At 41.5% G+C, this 6,886-nt stretch overlaps 1 long non-coding RNA gene across 4 annotated transcripts; it reads left to right on the forward strand.

Annotated features, from left to right (window-relative positions):
- The first annotated feature begins 1,598 nt into the window (after positions 1–1,598).
- Positions 1,599–6,597, forward strand: LOC124685383. Of its 4 annotated transcripts, none has more exons than XR_006997426.1 (7): positions 1,599–2,208; positions 2,324–2,391; positions 2,496–2,634; positions 2,968–3,106; positions 3,542–3,588; positions 4,182–5,290; positions 6,223–6,597. It is a non-coding gene; the product is annotated as an uncharacterized LOC124685383 (long non-coding RNA). The 4 variants fall into 4 exon arrangements; XR_006997430.1 differs by lacking the exon at positions 6,223–6,597 and having other exon boundaries at positions 1,602–2,208; positions 4,182–4,262; positions 5,157–5,807; XR_006997424.1 differs by having other exon boundaries at positions 1,603–2,208; positions 4,182–4,266.
- Positions 6,598–6,886: the final 289 nt, after the last annotated feature.

The following is a 6,886-nucleotide window of genomic DNA, read 5'->3' on the forward strand; positions in this document are numbered from 1 at the left end:
AACCAAGTAGCAGGTCTAAAGTCCAAGCAAGTAGCTCAGAATCTTGAAATAGTAGTTCTAGTAGTCTTTAAGCCTTTATATTTAAAAATGGACCTCCCATAGTTATATCAGCAGCTTGTTTCTGTTTGTGCACAATTGTTGCCATGTCATGATTAGTACAGAATCATAGTTGAATGACTTAGGCTAGAATATTCTCCAGGTTAGTTTTGTCAGTTTGATTCGCATGAACCGGTTACAAAGTAATATGATATGAATGCCACTGCAAAATAAAGGACTGAAAATCATTGAGCTTGTTTGATTGTCGGATTGTAATAAAGAGGTAGAGCCGTTGAGGTGGATGTTTTAATTCCCATGGAGTTCTTAGATTTCGTGGAAAAACCAAAGTATTCCTATCATCCAATGTAGGGAAATTTAAATCCTTCAAATTCTTCTAACCTACGAGGCCCTTATTGTCTCCAGATCTTGGAAGTTGAGAAAAAACCCTGGGCCCCTCCAAAGGTGAAGTTGGGTTGCAACATGCCCCAAGGTGCTTGATCTGCGACCAGTTGGACAAGACCATGGCGGCATGGCCACCTCCTCACCAGCACCTCTTCTCCGCAGTTATGACACAAGGTCCTCTAGTGGACTCGATCAACCACCTGATTGCCAATTGTGAGAGAGAACTTTGTGGATTAGTGCAAGAAGTTGTGAAAAAGGGCACCTAATCCGTGATCATGCTCACAGCATGGTGGATCTCGAAGCAGCGCATGTCTGCCTTCTTCAAAAACACACAGCCCAACATCGCCAGCTTGCTCGACACGATCAAGCGTGAGGCCTGTCTATGGACGGATGCATAGGCAGTGGGTTCTTCCAGCACTGTCTAGGATTGCAGGTCTGCAGCGTTGTAAATTCAAGTATGGACCTTAGGTTTGTAAATAACTTTTCTTCGATTAGTGCATCCAGACACAAAGCTTTGTGAGTTTTCTCAGAAAAAAGATTAATCGGCACAGCTTCTTCGGTAGAACATATCAAAGTACACAAAAAGCACAGGCGCAAGGCCAATCCCGCGCGCAGCAAAAACTTCGAGCTTATCCTAGCAAAGACCTTAGGATCTATTCCCATTAGCCTCATCCAAACTCAAAGCAAGAACACGCAAGAACCCTAAGGTTAGCAGGACTTTAACCAAATGAAGAAAATGAGCAGTATGTGATAGGAAAAAGCTCACGCGAGGGCTTGGGAGATGCGGGCGAAGTGGTCGCGGCCGTACGCCGAGGCGAAGTACTCCTCGACCTCGGGCTGCCACCGCAGCCTCGGGCTGAACGTGTACCGGTCCGTAGCAGCAGCAGGTTCCGCCGCCACGGGGGAGGCGGAAGAAGAGAAATCCATCTTAGGGCGTGTTCGGGAATGGTACAGCCTGTTTGGTTGGGGGGATTTAATCTTTGGAAATGGGAATTAAAGCGATAGGGGACTACAAATCTCTTGTATGGTTGAGGGGTACGGAGAACAAGTAAGTGCGAGCTACTGGGAGCATCAACGGGGCTAACCACGTGGCGATTTTTACTGTACGCGATGGCTGGAGAGAGAATGAAACTTATTAGTTGGGGAAAACTTTATGGTGCCTCTTCCCACTACATCGAGCCCCGCGCCCATGTCCCATCTCCTCTTCCTAGCAAAGCAAGTCTACTCCGCGTCTCTTCCAATCTAGTCTCATATTTTCTTCTTCTCGTTCAATGAACAGGCAAGCTTGCTCGGCGGTGAAGCCTCGCCAGAGATGGGATGCGATTCTCATTGAGCCTCAATCGGCAGCGGGAGCAGGGGCTCTCGCTCTTGTTTCTCCCTTTCGCGTCTCGCGGATGAGGGCGTGCCTACACGGAATCGAGGAGGGGAGCTTATGAGCCCAGGAGAAGGACTACTGCCGCCGTCGCAGTCCTGAGGTCGACATATCTCGCCTCTACGCAGCCCCGATGCGCCTTCCTCTGGCGGCCAGCTTATCCCCGCATTAGCTCGTTGCAGCCCCGACACCGGTGTACTCCCGCCTAGGTTTGTCGTCTTTCACCTGGGCGACGCGATCTGGAGGAGTAGAACGTGTGGTGGAGGCAGCATCAGCCACTTGCAGGGAGGGAGAGGACCCCCCAGCCGTGAGGAGAGGAAGGTATCCACAGAAGACGTCAAGGAGAAAGGTGGAGCTCTCACCGTCCATGGCCACTAGAGAGTGGGATAATCAATGTGGTGAGTTCTTCTTTGTTGCAGATTTGGCTTCTGAATTCGGGACTCGATTCTTCTCATTCTCTTTTGTGGTAGCTTAATTGAGTCCTTACTCATGTCCGTATCTGATTTTTGGAAGCCATTGACTCGATGCTGGGACTAAAACGGAAGAAGGATGAGGACCAACTGAAAAGGATTGATACAAAGGTTTGATAATTCGTCATCTCATAAACAATATATTGTGAGTGTTTCTGTAAGTTGTCTTGTGGATCTGCTCATGATGGTTCTTTTTCGTTTTTCTGATCTTACAGCCGCCCCCACTTCAAGTAGATGTGTACCACGTGCACCTGCACATCCAAGGTGGCCTGGCCGCGGCGAGCTCGCCGGATGCCTTGGCCGCCAAAGTAATCAGTTAGAGTGGCCGGATGAGCCCCCTTCCCAACCTAACCGGTAATCTAAAATCCGCTTCTATGAGATTGGACATTACAAAGGCAAATGAAAGTGCTAGTCGCTTGAATTCGTCATCAATTGAGAAATTGGTAAATTAACTATATCTCACGGTACTCGTATGCATTCGTATTGTCACCATCTAAAGTTAGAGAATCCAAATGAGGACAATGCCTTACTCTGATATGATGTGTCGGCCACTCTGCATTTGGAGATGAAACCCTTTCTTTCCAGCCTTACAAATTTGGATAATTAGCATTTTGTAGCGACTGAATGCACCAAAGCGTGGCGCTGCCTATAGATAATAACATGATAACTAAGGGTTATGTTGAGCAGGTGACCTGGGAATCTTGGTGCACTCATCGATCATTGGGGTGTCCTTGCGCGCATTGTTGAGGCAAACGACCATCTTGTCGACGCCCTCAGATTCCATCACTTATTCGAGGGCATTGGCCTCGAAGGTTGTATTTTTCAGGTATAATAACACAAATTCACTTGCAGCCGTGAGCAACAACCCGCTGGTGATTTTTCTTGGCCTACATTGAGGATTATGCAGATTTTGTCCGCTTTTCAGAAGAAACCATTGCACACATAGCAATCGTAGCTATAAGTAGGTCTACATAAGTTCATTAGATTGTTTTGATACTGCTGCTACTCCATCATGTATTAATGTACATGTTTGTTTGATTGCTTAGGGAAATTCGATAGGATTTAACATGTATGTATGCCATAGATTGTACCACGGGTTGCTTGTATGAATTTAACCTGTATGTATGTGGTTGGAACAACAATGAGTTAATTAGAATTCTTTCCTGGCTTCTTTCGCTTCTCATAATTCCCGCATCTCCCTACTTACCAGGTGTTATTGATAGATTGAGTTTGTGGTAAACCCAGTTTGTGTTTGAAACAGGTGGAAAGTTTGTCTATGAACTCTGCCTCCACAGCCTGATACTAGAGGTTAGTGTCAGAAACTCAATTCGGCTCCCGGGTGCGTATGATCCCTCTACCATAAAAACATATTTCCAAATGTTAAAAAAATTTGACAAAAAATTTACATGTACATCTCCATAATATATGTGTATTCGTCAAGTTTCACGAAAAAATGATATTTTTTTGTAGTCTAAGCGAAAAAGAGAAAATTTATCTTGTGACAAGTCTTTATTTCAGCACGAAATTTTGTCTTTTTTACACACGCCACATGATATGTCAATTTTTCATGAAACGACTTTGTGAGCGCGTAGCACATGAAGATGTACGTGCAAAATTTTTGTTTCAATTTTTTTAACATTTTAAAATGTGTCTAACATGTATTTTAAAATAAAGGGAGCATATGCTCCCATGTGCCAAAACATCACTCCCAGGTTAGTGTTCTCTTTCAAAACTTTGGTATCAAAATATCTATGTTTGACAATTGTGATCAGACTAGAAGAGATATGATGCATATTGGCCCAGTTATTTTTGTGGTGTTCACGGCTGTTCATTGGTTACAATTGTTACTTTTTCTGTGCAATGGGTCATCCAACTTAATCAATTTTTTTATATTTCTGCAGACCTGCTTTGCACCTTGAGTTTGTACCTACTACCTAGGTACATTGGAGTTATAATTTTTGGAAAGCCAAGTAAATAAATCTGTAGGTATACATTCCTGACCTTCTAGATCTGTGTCCAGTGCATTAACTATTTTGTGCACTGAATGAGCTATCTGTGCTACTTAGTAATTATGCAGAATGAGTTTAGTTTTAAGCTGTTTTTCAGTGGATAAAATCCTTGTTTGCGATAGCATATATATTATGAAAATATAGTAGAATATGTAAGCATGTAGGATTAACGCCCTTTCATTTATGCTAAAATGAAGTACATACATGGCATGTTGAAACCTCAAGTCAGTCATGATTTTGAAAGATTTTTCGTGAGACTATATATTTAAAAAGTGTCACTGAATCCTTTAATTAGTACACCAGAAAACCTTTAGTAATCCGTAGCCTCAAACATGAAGCTGCCAGCACACGTATCCTGATTTAGGTGCAGGATGAAGAGTCCAACACCTTATTCTTTAATGCAGAATCTTGTCCATGAGATGGCTTTACTGAGTTCATAATTTGACTAATTTCCTCATTAAGGATCCTGTATTATTAAGGTCCTTGGTTGGGTAAGGGTCTGAAAAAAGGACAGGGATCTTAGGTTGTTCACTGTCGTGTATACCTAGAGGCTCTAAGATTCAAAAATATAAATTATATGAAGAAACTAGAGAACTTGGGTTATTCTTTGTTTATTCAGGGTGCAGTGCCGTGCTTATATTTCTGGCCTCCTGAAAAGAGTATCCAGTATAACCAATCTACTACTGAAGATAAGAGTGTTATTCGAACTGTTCTAATATAAATCTACACGTCTAACTAATTAGGATATCTTATGTTGATCTTCCTAATGTTGTTATGTCTCGGCAAACATTACCGCTTTGAAAATAATAATGCAAAAAAACTTACTCACTGACTACTGCATGTTGTGTGCATGCTGTTGCACGTTAGATATATAAGGAGATGAGAGAAGATGTCCAAATTCATGATTGATTCAACGTGTGTCTTCTAGATCTTGTAAAATCGTTTAAGAATGAAATTTCATGCCTTTGTGCTTGTTTGAAGAAGACAACAACTTAGAGGAGGTATTATGAGTTACTTAGTATTTAAACTCTTAATTTTATAGTAGCATGTGCCATTTTCATTTCGTATTATGTGATCATCTTCATTTCTTCTGTCAATAATTTCATAGGCTAAAAAGAGAAGTTCCTGCAAATATTTTTCTTGCATTTCATACAAGCATTTAAAGGCCAGGAGCCATACCATGTTGATCAATCGGTTGATCGGAAATCAGCGTCGGATGATACAATTCTAGGATGTTCTGGTCTGCAGACCTTCTTGCAGAATGTACATGCTGATTGGTTTATAAACAATTATTATAGATATTGTTTCAGAATTTGCATGCTAATTAATTTACACCCATATAGACTTATAGAATGTTGTCCAATGAGATAAATTTCAAGATTGCAAAACCATTATGAGACAAATTCGAGTTTGGGTGCAATAGACGTTCTGTTTTGTATTTGGCAGTTATAACATACTCCCTCCGTCCTAGGAAACTTGTCTTCAGTTTATCAAAATTGTATTTGGCAGTTATAACATACTCCCAATTTTGATAAACTGAAGACAAGTTTCCTAGGACGGAGGGAGTATGTTATAACTGCCAAATTTCTGAGGACGGTTTGCCAATAATTTATTTCTTCATCTAAATCTTCCATCAACATCAATTTTAAGTACAGCAAACAAGAAGTTAGTTTTTTAGTGATATCTTTAGACTAATAAGCTAAGACTCTTCTTGCTAGGAGTGTTTTGTAGTATTAAGCTATATGCTATAATTAGATTCATGGTAATTTATAGCTTTGATTTTTGTAACTGGTGTGGTGCCTACCCAAAAAGGCACATTTAAGTATTGTGCAGTGTATCTTAATATCTTGTAATGTTCAGCACACATAACAAAATTTAAATACACTCTACGTGATGAAAATGTTGCTTACTGCTCTGTTTTTGCTGCTTACAGGCAGAATCTATATGCACGTCCTATTCTCTTTATGGCATCTACAGATTTGATCCTAATTACAAATTCGATCATCCAATCAGTATTGTTATGTATGGCCTTTCAATTGGCAACTGTTGGCCATATGCTAGAACATGTGCCAGAACTTTCAGAAGTATGGCCTCACAATGGCTTAGGAGGGTCTGACAGGATTACCACTGCTGATTCAAGTGAAAGACTGTTGAATTGTTCATTTAGTTTTAAGTGTGAACTTGACCTGATTGGCGTGTGTGATTGTTCTGATGATAATCACCCTGCTAATTTCACCCGTACTGTGTTATGATTACATGCAGTCTCCTGCATTCTGTGATTCAGAAGAAACAAATTGGTATCCACAAATAAGATTACTAAACTTCCAAGAATTTTTTTAGCACTCGAAAGAAAGAAGCTGGATCCAACATTCGGGGTGCATGCTGCTCAACAATCGAGGAGCAAACACATATGTCTGCTACAGCATTCCCCTAGCTACCAGCCGCACCATGCTGGTGGCAAATGTGCGTGCAACACCCGCTGATTAAGCAAAAGCGACACTGGGAAGTGGGCACCGTTGCTCAACAACAACAGGAGCATCATATAGGGATAGCAGGCCGTGGGCAATGATGACCTAAACTTCCAGGACTTCATTTGC

Source organism: Lolium rigidum, chromosome 1, assembly GCF_022539505.1.
Source record: "Lolium rigidum isolate FL_2022 chromosome 1, APGP_CSIRO_Lrig_0.1, whole genome shotgun sequence".
Lineage (NCBI taxonomy): Eukaryota > Viridiplantae > Streptophyta > Magnoliopsida > Poales > Poaceae > Lolium > Lolium rigidum.